Raw genomic sequence first — 13027 nt, 5'->3', positions numbered from 1 at the left:
CATGGACTTAAGTAGGTCCATGGTTCCGACTCCTGTTCAGAATGTGTGACTTTTTCGTTTTAGTTCATCTGGCGGCCGCTAGATTGCCGCTCAAAGAGAAAAGTGATGCGCGGCCACCTGGGGATACTCGTGAGAATTTCGGCGTTGGTTCGGCGCCCGTGGAGCCCAAAAGGGCTCTGCTCATAGACATATATAGACGGATCAGAAGTTTAGACTATCGGCGAGGGGAAGGTAGGGTAGATGTCCTGATTACCGTGCCCTGTCTTTTTTACCGTGCCTTTACGCTTAAAGTGCAAAATAACTCGCATAAATAAATAAGGGAAGATTTTTTTTTAATTAAGATAAACTATTAATGTATGTGTTACAAATGAGAAGGTTGCATTTTTAAACAATTAAAGCATAGTAAAAAAAAATTCAAAAATGCTTATGAAGATTTCGATGGATTTACCTAAATTCTTACCGGAAACTGTAAGGAACACGTACTTTACAGAAGTGAATAAATTGATAATTATCATGATTTGCACTTGTGGTTATTATATCATAAAAGATCCAAGTTTTATGAAAAATAGCAAAATGAGCACTTTTGAAATGTTTTCGTATTTTTAAAGTCAATTCGGTAATAGGGACTGGAATTTAACGCTTGTCCCTATTACCGTGCCCACTGGCTCCCTCTGTAACTGCTAAACCTAACCTTACTTTCATTTCTCAGAACGGGTGAACAGAAATTTATATTTGCATATTTTGCTTTTGTAATGAAAAGTTCATATTAAAATTACATAAAAACACCTCTGGTAGGGCAAAACAATGTTTTGAACAGTTTGTTAGGAAATCCGACACTATTCGACGAACGATGGCAGCCGAATGCGACTGTTTATCCAAAAGGCGAGCACGGCGACGCCGAGTCAGGACAACGTGATGCCAGGCCCGTCATAAATTAGATAGGGCCTTAAGGAGATGTCAATGGCGTCAACGCAAGGATCTCCCGCTCAAGAACAGCCAGTCTTGTACAGACCACGACTCGAGACACGTTCTATCCAACCCACACCGAACTCGTCAAAATATATGTTTTTCAACTTATTCTGTTTTCCACATTGATTACGAATTCTTACAAGTTCAAAGTTCAAAGACATAACATAACTGCGGGAACGCTATTCAAAGAAGGGCACGATAATTGGGGGCACAGGAATAGAAACACCGCATTTTTCAGGGCACGGTAATTGGGACAAAAACATGGATTTTTATTTCAATTAAAAAAATATGAAACATTAACATTTTCAACCCGAAAAATGCCTTATTAAAGAGAAAAGTTCAAAACACCAATATAAAGTTTCTCCAAGCAAAATTAAAGTAATAGAAGTAAGTAATTAATTCCTTTATGAGCAAGTCGGCGTCAAAGTACGCTAATTGGGACTACCCTAGGCTTGGAGGGGAAAAGGCAGAGGTTCAGATACAGGCGCGTCGGTTAGCTTCGGATAGAGCACTATTTGTATTTTCTGTTTTCCTGTGTGTTTCTAACACACGGGATGGCGTTTCAAGCATTTCGCTTATATTACCCAACGAACGATAGTCATTTTTCCTTCTTCCCTCCTCTCTCCTTCGGGTCCCAGCAGCAGCGACACACCGGGAGACAGGTGATGGTCACCCATCTTTCCCCAGTACGCCGCCCCGTGATGTTTAACTTCGGTGATCTTACGGGAACCGGTGTTATTGAGTACCCGCCTTTTTGAATATTGTCAAATTCGCTTTATAAACCAAATACAAACTTAAATGTAATAAAATACTCTAATAATGTGTCGTGCTACTATGCATCAATATCAACAACGCATATTTTGTTCATAAAGTGATTTGTCAGATTTGACAATAGCCAAAAAGGCGGGTACTCAATAATATTCTCTCTCTAGAGGACCCAATATGGCGGATGCGCATACTCTCCTCTTTAGTGTTCTACTTCGGATGCATTCGGCATGTATAACCCATTGAGCTATAAGAATACCTAGAGAGAGAACAGCAGTGGGAAGAAATAGAGTCGACAGCGGTCCGAGGGAAATAGAAGATAACGGGTGAACCTATCCTTCTTCTTCCTATTATCCCTCTCTATCTGTACTCTCTGTGTTATGTATGTATTTTGTGTTTGTAGATAACTTCACTCACATGCACTATATATTCATAGCCTGTTGTAAGACAGAGATAGGTTCACCCCTTACTTCCCTCTTTCTCGGACCGGACGCCATTGGTCTGTTCTCTCTCCAGGTATTCTTATAGCTCAATGGTATAACCACTGCGTTACTCGATGTACTCGTATCGTTCCCCTTACTTTGAACCTTGCCACCCACCTCAGCTTACGCTCCGTCTATATATGTGACTTCCGCTTTAGGACAACATGACAGACACATTTTCCGATCACTCCCTAGTCCCTGGAGGATCACTACTGTTGTGCGGCCGCCTGGGGAAACTCGTGCTGTTACGCGGCCGCCTGGGGAAACTCATGAGAATTTCGGCGTTGGTTCGGCGCTCGTGGAACCCAAAAGGGCTCTGCTCGCAAAATGTGTAGATTTAAATGAATTCAATAACTTGTAACGAATAACCCAAAACTCAATGAACTTAATGAATAGAAGCTAAATTAAGTTGTCGAATAATTTTAAACTATAAGAAACAGAATGAGGAAATTGTAGGAATCAGAGCTGGATTTTATTATAACGTTCAGTTTGGTATAAGGTCTATGACGAATTGCGAGGAGAAGAAACAAGCTTCTTCATACGTTCCTCTTTTCATTAATTCTAATGTTTATTAATACAAATCTTTTCGAGCGTTCAAGAAAGAGGCGAAGGTAAACATCTAATGTTGAAATATTCACCCTTAACTCGTTTCCTAATAAATTTAATTGGCTCGGTTCTAACTTCGCGCTCTTAGAGCTTACGCTAAACACCGCTAGGGCGAGGATCGCAACACCTTTTATTCGTGGGAGACCGATCATCTCAGAAGATTTCGTCAGCTTGCTGAACGGGGAGTCACGAAGTCCTCGCGAGTGCAGCCCCTCTTTCCTGGGTTTTGGCGTGGTTTCCCCAGGAACGCGGATGAATATCAGAGGAGTGTGAGTTCGTGTGGCCACGCAGCGAATTTCCCCCCAGGCTTACGCGTACTCGTGGTGGTAACGGCGTCGAGTTCAAGACTGCATTTGACCAAGATCTGTGTGAGAAATATTATTTACTGTTTAATTGTTCAATTTTTGGTTCATACGCTTGTTAAAATATTTCAATTCGATTCGATTGCGTTTGCGTTTCGTATTATATTGTTAAAACGTTGCGCGACCCTAGAAAGATGTTAAAACTAAGGAGAAAGCGATTATTCCTTTCGCGTAAATTGCAAGAGTTCGAAGTAGAAAATATATCAAGGGAGACAACGCGGTCGGACGGTCTTATAGATAATTCACAAACCCCAGAACTGAGTTTCTTACCGACAGAAACAAGTACCCCTGCTAGTTCCCCTGTACAGAGTGATCGTTCTTTACCATGTTAAATCGAGACCGCTCCGGCTATCTGCGAGCCTCCAATTTGCGCGACACAGCCCCAAGAGATGAGCATTGTGCCGGTGCAGATTGACCGCCCCGTTATAAACTCAAGCGAATTGAATGTTCAGCCACGTTCTGCAGAAATTACACAACAAAATTCTTCAAATCAGTTAGCTGTCCCGTCTGAATCCCACCTTTCATTAAAGTTAATGAAGGATTCAAATCCTAAATTTGATGCGAAATCAAGCTCCCTGGATCATTTCATTAAGCAATGTAGGTTGGTAGTTTCGAAAGTCAGGCCCTAAGATCGTCAGAATCTACTCTTTTTAATTCGGAACAAAATGGAAGGACATGCAAAATTGGTATTATCTAATAGTGAGGAGTCTGAAATGCTGGACGAGCTATTTGGTCTTCTTAAAAAGTTTTACGTTCACTTCGTTCAATGTCCAAAGTTTTAATGCTCAACTAATGCAGTTGCATCAAAACGCTAATGAGTCGGTAGACGTATTCGGGACAAGGGTGAGTGAAACATTAAACGGCGGATTGGAAACCGCCATGGACATGTATAACGCGGAACAATTGGTAGGAGTTAACGACTTGCTAAGGAACTCTGCAATGATCAGCTTTATTAAGGGAATTTCTAACGACATCATCCGTTTTTACTTGAGCAAAGAAAACGGCAAAAAGGAAATCAAAACCTTCCATTCGGAGTGTGAAAGTCTATAAAACGAATATCAGTGTCGATCTGTCGGAAGGGATCGAGTGGGTTATGGAGTTCGCAGGGAAGAGAGATGTGGGTTTTATAAGAAAACCGGTCATGCGGAAACCGATTGTTTTAAAAAGCAGAATTTGGATACCCTTCGACCTCTCGGCGAATGTTCTCATTCGGATGATTTAAACTCAAAGACGACTCCGCGGAAGGGTGCGACACGGAGCGAACTTTTGATTGCCAGTGCCAAACCCAGCGAGCTTGCTTCTAAATTCAAGTGAAGGGGTCCAGTTACCTACCAGTAATTAAACTAAATTTTCTCATTGACACTGGCTCACAACTCAATTTAATAAAGCGAAATAGTAAAAACTTCTACTGAGGTAGTGAACACTAATGTTACCTATGACCTTACTGGTATTGAGTCGGGAAGTTTACGCACACTCGGTGAAGTCATTCTGTCAGTACATAATGCTGATGTAAAATTTCAAGTGGCAGACGAAGATTTTCCAATCGCTGAAACAGGCATACTGGGCATGCTGTTCCTAGAAAACAGAAATGCTATAATAAAATTCGATGATAACGAATCCAACACTCTTCAAATTGATGACGAACATTTTCTTCTTTCGACATCTTCTTTCAAACTGCCTCCCCGTTCGAAATGCCTAATAGCTCTTCCCGTCAAAAACCCGGAAGTTAAGGAGGGTTATGCGAGGAAACTTTTAACTGATCCAGGTCTATATTGGGGAAGCATTAGTTGCTGAACAACACGGGTTTGCCAAAATTTTTGCGATCAACACTACTCCTAACCACGTTAATGTAACAGTACCCCCAATCGAATTAGAAGCCTTCGCGGAGGGTCAATCAGTACCGCGTTTACCTCGGAAAGAAAAAGCCAATATGGACCAGTCAAAGTCTGACGCTTCCAGATTATTTCAAATAGTAAAGCTACTAACTTTAGATCAGCGCTGTCCAAGGTCGCTCTCGCGGGAGCTTGGGGTTCTCCCACTCTCGTCCGCGTTGTCAGGGATACCGCGCGACGCTGACCGCGAAGACGTTAGCCCGGCTAGCCCGTCATGGCAGCCTTCGTAGCGTCACGTGGTCTCCTTGACAACGGAAGGCACGTTGCGCGAAAGAAAGATTGGAAGGGGAAGCAGGCGCGTGAGGGGCTTTTACCCTGGACAGCGCTGCTTTAGATCATCTTAGTGAAGTTGAGCGAACTAGTATACTTGAAATGGTGAATCGATTTCCCTATCAATTTTACCTCCCATCTGATAAATTGAATTCCACCTGTGCCCTGAAATATACAATAGTAACAACGGATGAAATTCCAATCAACACAAAACAGTATCGATTTCCCCTTATTCGTAAGGAAGAAATTAGAAAACAAGTGGGAACCTTACTCGAAAGTAATGTTATTCGTCCATCGGGTCCACCTTATAACTCGCCCATTTGGGTGGTCCCTAAAAACCGACTCGAAGGGTAATCCGCGTTAGCGGATGGTAATATATTATTGCATGTTACATAAGAAAACTATTAACGACGCTTACCCGCTGCCGAACATCACGGAAATTTTGGACCAACTCGGAGCAGCGAAATATTTCACCGTTCTTGATTTGCTCAATCTAGGTCAAAGACTGCATTCTCTGTCCCTAGTGGCCATTTCGAGTTCAATAGAATTTGGGTTAAAGAATGCCCCGGCCACCTTCCAAAGGTGCATGGACCTGGTCTTGTCTGGTTTGCAGGGAGTGGAGCTCTTCGCGTATATGGATGATGTCGTTATTTATGTTGACTCTTTGGACGAGCATTCGCGGAAGTTGCGAAATCTCCTGGTTCGGTTACAAAACTCCAATTTAATGTTGCAACCTGAAAAGTGTCCATTTTTGAGGCGTGAGGTATCTTATCTAGGCCATATTATTTCAACGGAAGGGGTAAAACCTGATCCCGCTAAAATTGAGGCAGTAAAACTTTTCCCAGTCCCCAAAACTAAAAAGAACATAAAGCAATTTTTGGGGCTCATCGGGTATTATCGTCGGTTCATTCCTCAGATGGCTACAATTGCTAAGCCGTTAACCCAGCTTCTAAAAGCCGATGTTGCTTTTGCCTGGAATTGCAATGCACAGGTTGCTTTTAAAAACTTACCGGATACTATGTATATAGAAAAACAAGTGTAATATACATATAAAAAAAAAATTCTTAATGTACAACTTACCATTTCTTGTTGAATCCATTATTATAGCAAAAGGCAAACCAAATAAAAAGAAAATGAACTATTGAACTACTAAAACACCAGTAAACTATATAATATAAACTATATATATACAGGGTGTCCCACTAAGGAGTGGACAGCGCGATATCTCTTAAAGTATTGTCGATAAAAATATAAAAAAAATAGGGAATTGCATGGTTCGAGGGGGCCCATTTATTAGCGCGAACGAATTTTGTTTTCGATTATTATTTTAAAAGATACGATGGTCAAGTTCGGTTTTTCAAATGGAACTATTTTTTTTGAAGACCTGAGTTGATAGTACGTTCCAAGACAAATTCAATAAGCTTTAATGTATACACTTTATTTCCACTGGTTTTTAAGATATTGCGCTTGCAAAATTACTGATTTTCACTGGAAGAAAACCCTCTGAAATAGGAAGGACCGGGGTCGGTCTTACTGGCGCTACGGGTGGCATTGCCTGTTGAAACTGATACCTACCTGCCAAAGGTCTACGCCAGAAATGGCAGGCCCAAAGGCTGGACAATTCTTTTCCGTCAGAAATGCTACTTAGGTAGGTACATCTGCGGTATCGAGAAGCGCATCGTTACTTTTATTTCGCACTTGCTTCTACGCTCGGATGGCCGGTTCTTTTGTGAGGGATGCAAATTCGATTGGTTCTGATACAATCTGCTCCCTATGGTTGAAATTTAGTCTAGCAACTTTCACTCCTCCTAACCTAACCAATCCAACTTGCATCCCTCCCAAAAGAACCGGCCATCGGAGCGTAGAAGCAAGTGCGAAATAAAAGTAACGATGCGCTTCTCAATACCGCAGCTGTACCTACCTAAGTAGCATTTCTGACGGAAAAGAATTGTCCAGCTTTTGGGCCTGCGAACCCTGTCGTAGACCTTTGGCAGGTAGGTATCAGTTTCAACAGGCAATGCCACCCGTAGCGCCAGTAAGACCGACCCCGGTTCTTCCTATTCCAGAGGGTTTTCTTCCAGTGAAAATCAGTAATTTTGCAAGCGCAATATCTTAAAAACCAGTGGAAATAAAGTGTATACATTCAAGCTTATTGAATTTGTCTTGGAACGCACTATCAACTCAGGTGTTCAAAAAAAATAGTTCCATTTGAAAAACCGAACTTGACCATCGTATCTTTTAAAATAATAATCGAAAACAAAATTCGTTCGCGCTAATAAATGGGCCCCCTCGAACCATGCAATTCCCTATTTTTTTTATATTTTTATCGACAATACTTTAAGAGATATCGCGCTGTCCACTCCTTAGTGGGACACCCTGTATATGTTAGCATCACCAATTTTAAGGGTAGGGTCGAGGGCGGATGGCCCCACGCTGTCCTGCCTTCGAGGGTTTATGACTGGGACTTAGGCTGCGTGTGTTTCTGAATGGGGGTGCATGAGACTAAACAGTCCTGGCGACGGGCGATGGCTGGCGACCACTTTGGGTCTTTCAACTATCGGGTGTCGAAGGATTACTTATTTGAATGTAGAGAGAGAGAGTTTCGTTATGGCTAACGGCCTGACGCCGTATTGCCAAAGAATAGGGACTCTGTCCCTGGAGGATCTGGCCACGAAGTGGGGAAGGCGATGCCCTCTGGTATGCGAACTGTGATAGACCGCTCAGTCCTTACCCCAGAACTGTCCTGGATCGAGCTTCGTTGCTACCCTTAAAAAGTCATTTTTAACATATACAGGGTGTCCCACTAAGGAGTGGACAGCGCGATATCTCTTAAAGTATTGTCGATAAAAATATAAAAAAATAGGGAATTGCATGGTTCGAGGGGGCCCATTTATTAGCGCGAACGAATTTTGTTTCCGATTATTATTTTAAAAGATACGATGGTCAAGTTCGGTTTTTCAAATGGAACTATTTTTTTTGAAGACCTGAGTTGATAGTGCGTTCCAAGACAAATTCAATAAGCTTTAATGTATACACTTTATTTCCACTGGTTTTTAAGATATTGCGCTTGCAAATTTACTGATTTTCACTGCAAGAAACCCCTCTGAAATGGCAAAAACCGGGGGCGGTCTTACTGACGCCACGGGTGGCACTGCCTGTTGAAATGGATACTTACCTGCCAAAGGTCTACGCCAGAAATGGCAGGCCCAAAGGCTGGACAATACTTTTCCGTCAGAAATGCTACTTAGGTAGGTACATCTGCGGTATCGAGAAGCGCATCGTTACTTTTATTTCGCACTTGCTTCTACGCTCGGATGGCCGGTTCTTTTGGGAGGGATGCAAGTTGGATTGGTTCTGATACAATCTGCTCCCTATGGTTGAAATTTAGTCTAGCAACTTTCACTCCTCCTAACCTAACCAATCCAACTTGCATCCCTCCCAAAAGAACCGGCCATCCGAGCGTAGAAGCAAGTGCGAAATAAGAGTAACGATGCGCTTCTCGATACCGCAGATGTACCTACCTAAGTAGCATTTCTGACGGAAAAGAATTGTCCAGCCTTTGGGCCTGCCATTTCTGGCGTAGACCTTTGGCAGGTAAGTATCCATTTCAACAGGCAGTGCCACCCGTGGCGCCAGTAAGACCGCCCCCGGTTTTTGCCATTCCAGAGGGTTTTCTTGCAGTGAAAATCAGTAATTTTGCAAGCGCAATATCTTAAAAACCAGTGGAAATAAAGTGTATACATTAAAGCTTATTGAATTTGTCTTGGAACGCACTATCAACTCAGGTCTTCAAAAAAAATAGTTCCATTTGAAAAACCGAACTTGACCATCGTATCTTTTAAAATAATAATCGGAAACAAAATTCGTTCGCGCTAATAAATGGGCCCCCTCGAACCATGCAATTCCCTATTTTTTTTATATTTTTATCGACAATACTTTAAGAGATATCGCGCTGTCCACTCCTTAGTGGGACACCCTGTATATATAAAATAATACAAATTTAAGATTATTTAAGCCACGATTATTGGTACGTAAAATCACACAAAATGTATTCCTCTGGTATGACCAAATTGACAAAACACTATCACTATCGTCAGTTACAGAACAAATGCGTATCAATAGATTACAGTTACCGATATTTTTAAATTCGCGGCATTAATTGTTATACTTAAGAAATTAAAGTAATACATATACAGGGTGTCCCACTAAGGAGTGGACAGCGCGATATCTCTTAAAGTATTGTCGATAAAAATATAAAAAAAATAGGGAATTGCATGGTTCGAGGGGGCCCATTTATTAGCGCGAACGAATTTTGTTTTCGATTATTATTTTAAAAGATACGATGGTCAAGTTCGGTTTTTCAAATGGAACTATTTTTTTTGAACACCTGAGTTGATAGTGCGTTCCAAGACAAATTCAATAAGCTTTAATGTATACACTTTATTTCCACTGGTTTTTAAGATATTGCGCTTGCAAAATTACTGATTTTCACTGGAAGAAAACCCTCTGGAATAGGAAGGACCGGGGTCGGTCTTACTGGCGCTACGGGTGGCATTGCCTGTTGAAACTGATACCTACCTGCCAAAGGTCTACGACAGGGTTCGCAGGCCCAAAAGCTGGACAATTCTTTTCCGTCAGAAATGCTACTTAGGTAGGTACATCTGCGGTATCGAGAAGCGCATCGTTACTTTTATTTCGCACTTGCTTCTACGCTCGGATGGCCGGTTCTTTTGGGAGGGATGCAAGTTGGATTGGTTAGGTTAGGAGGAGTGAAAGTTGCTAGACTAAATTTCAACCATAGGGAGCAGATTGTGTCAAAAGAAAAGAATTGTCCAGCCTTTGGGCCTGCCATTTCTGGCGTAGACCTTTGACAGGTAAGTATCCATTTCAACAGGCAGTGCCACCCGTGGCGCCAGTAAGACCGCCCCCGGTTTTTGCCATTCCAGAGGGGTTTCTTGCAGTGAAAATCAGTAAATTTGCAAGCGCAATATCTTAAAAACCAGTGGAAATAAAGTGTATACATTAAAGCTTATTGAATTTGTCTTGGAACGCACTATCAACTCAGGTCTTCAAAAAAAATAGTTCCATTTGAAAAACCGAACTTGACCATCGTATCTTTTAAAATAATAATCGAAAACAAAATTCGTTCGCGCTAATAAATGGGCCCCCTCGAACCATGCAATTCCCTATTTTTTTTATATTTTTATCGACAATACTTTAAGAGATATCGCGCTGTCCACTCCTTAGTGGGACACCCTGTATAAGTAATATTGTTGTCACTTAGTTCGAATGATTTATCAAATTTGAAACGTTAAATTTTTACAGGAAAACGAGAAATACAAGCTAACAAATTATTTCTTATTATTCAACAGAATATTTTTTAATCTATATCCCGCGACAAAACTATAAGACACCCATAATTTGTGGGAATATGTTAATATGAGCGAAATTTTTGTTAGAATAACCGTTAGTATTATGAAGAATTACCTAAAATACATAGATTTCTTCCACAATAACATCGATGCCAGCGATGGAAAGATCCCTAGTAAGAAATTTCTAATTTTGTACGAGATTTGATGCGACAAAACTATAACACACGGTATACTTTGTGCAGGGAAAAAAGAAGTAAATCAATGAAAACAATTTTTTTCTACCTATTAGTAGTGAGTCGTGCCGCCTTTATTCTTTATGATTTCAATTAATCGTTTTGGTATGGATTTATACAATTTTTTAATCTCCTTTTGATTTAGTTTCATCCACTGCTCCTCAATGGACGCCTCCAGATCGTCCACAGTGGAAAACTGTTTTCCGTTTGCATACACAGAACGCGCTAACATTCCCCAAACGTTCTTAGTGATGTTTAAATCGGGGGACCGTGCGGGCCATGGTAAATTTTGTATGTTTTGGTCACGAAAATATTGTTTTACTTGTTTTGCGGTATGTACAGAGGCATTGTCATGCTGGAAAATATAATTTTCACAAGCAATGGTGCTTGCGTGTTGTGACAACTGTAACGTATCTCTACTACCGCTGTAAATTTTTCTTTTTCCTTTCTACAATTATCGTCGTTTTCATTCTAGTATTAAGACACGTAGCGGAGAACACTTAAACTAAACCACGCGCAACGCATGCGCATAACCGCCCGTTCAAACTAAATCCAGCGCCGTGAACGACTTGAGCGCGCAGGCGCATACCGCACGTTCAACCGGACGCCGATTAAACTGAGCGTAGTGCGCGACTGGCGGGAACCGGACGTAAAATCTGATTGGTACAAACGCAGCAACTGATTGGTGCGGGTCAAGCTCCAGCAAGGAGTATAAATATAGGCCTGCCTGCAGGAGAGAACAGTTTTGGTCCCGACACCAAACCATCCTAAGTTTCCATCCGAGGACGCTTTAGTTAGCCCCTCAAAATCCATACGAGGACGCTTTAATTAGCCCCTCAAATTCCATTCGAGGACGCTTTAGTTAGCCCCTCAAAATCCATACGAGGACGCTTTAATTAGCCCCTCAAAATCCATACAAGAAAAGCGTGGGCCAGCTGATAGGCACCATTAAAACATTATACTCAGAGAGAAGTAATCCTCTCAATTTCTATAACGAAACCGCCAAACAATCTTTACGATCAGTTTAATACGACCAAGCGTCGAACCTTGTATTATACGCTATTCCGACTTCGTGTCGAGATTTATGTTCAACTAGCAATTAGCCTAGTAATTATATTATATCATACATATTAATTAATCAAAGGTTCTAACAATTTAATAACAAAAACGTCGAACAATCCTATATTCTGTTTTACCGACCAAGCGTAATTTGGTTAATCTTTTGTTCGGCTATACCGACTTAGCGCTGAAACCGAAATAGAATAATATTCTTCGTTACCGACCGATACGTCATTACGTAACTATCTTACGTTCATTTATATAAATTTATAGACTACGTTCGCACGACTAAGTGTCGTATTCTATGTTCACATCGACTTTGCGTCAAAACACATTTTTGAATAAATCATTTTGTTATTATTGTTAAAAGAAGGACTCTGGTTTCTTGAAATTCATTTCTTTATCGCATGCCAACCGAACCAAATCCCACAATTCCAGGGGTATCCGCTCTACACGTGGAATCTCCTGTAATAAACGGTAACGCCACGTTTGAGAACGTTACACAACTGTCCTTCTAATATGTTTATATATCTAGCAGCATTCATACTAGTTGCTATAAACTTTATATTACTTCTTCCGTAATATCCTATTGCGGCCCAGTCCATGATACCGCCTCCGCTCTTCTTGATAAATATAATTCCTCCTTCCTCAAATCATGGTAATAGTATGATAAACCGTCCAGTCCATCCAAATTAAAACGTTTCTCATCGGAGAAAATAACTTTTCTCCACTTTTTCTTCCACTAAATATGTTTCTCGGCGAATGCTTCCCTTTCCGCTTTATGCCGATTCGTAAGCGGCGGCTTTTTTGAAGTTTGCGTCTCTTTATATGCTTTGATCCTTTAATAATTCGTTGCACATTACGCACGTTAGTGTACACACCAGCTTCCAGTGCAATTTGCCGTGCTGTCATGCACGAATTTGATGCCTTCCTTCGAATGGCCCGTCTTTCCCTTTCGGTTGTTGCCTTTGGACGTCCACCAGGATTTTTCTTTCCGTAATTTTCACTATTTTTTAA

The 13027-nt window shown here is 41.2% G+C and overlaps 1 long non-coding RNA gene across 1 annotated transcript; it reads right to left on the bottom strand.

The window, feature by feature from the left end:
* Nucleotides 1-4910: 4910 nt before the first annotated feature.
* LOC143371702 (uncharacterized) lies at nucleotides 4911-5833 on the bottom strand. Its single transcript, XR_013086103.1, has 3 exons — nucleotides 5765-5833; nucleotides 5618-5677; nucleotides 4911-5511 (listed from the first exon to the last, which is right to left on the bottom strand). It is a non-coding gene; the product is annotated as an uncharacterized LOC143371702 (long non-coding RNA).
* Between the last annotated feature and the right edge of the window lie 7194 nt (nucleotides 5834-13027).

The sequence above is a fragment of the Andrena cerasifolii genome, chromosome 7 (genome assembly GCF_050908995.1).
Source record: "Andrena cerasifolii isolate SP2316 chromosome 7, iyAndCera1_principal, whole genome shotgun sequence".
In the NCBI taxonomy this organism is placed as follows: Eukaryota; Metazoa; Arthropoda; class Insecta; order Hymenoptera; family Andrenidae; genus Andrena; species Andrena cerasifolii.
This window is presented reverse-complemented; position numbering and strand designations above follow the sequence as displayed.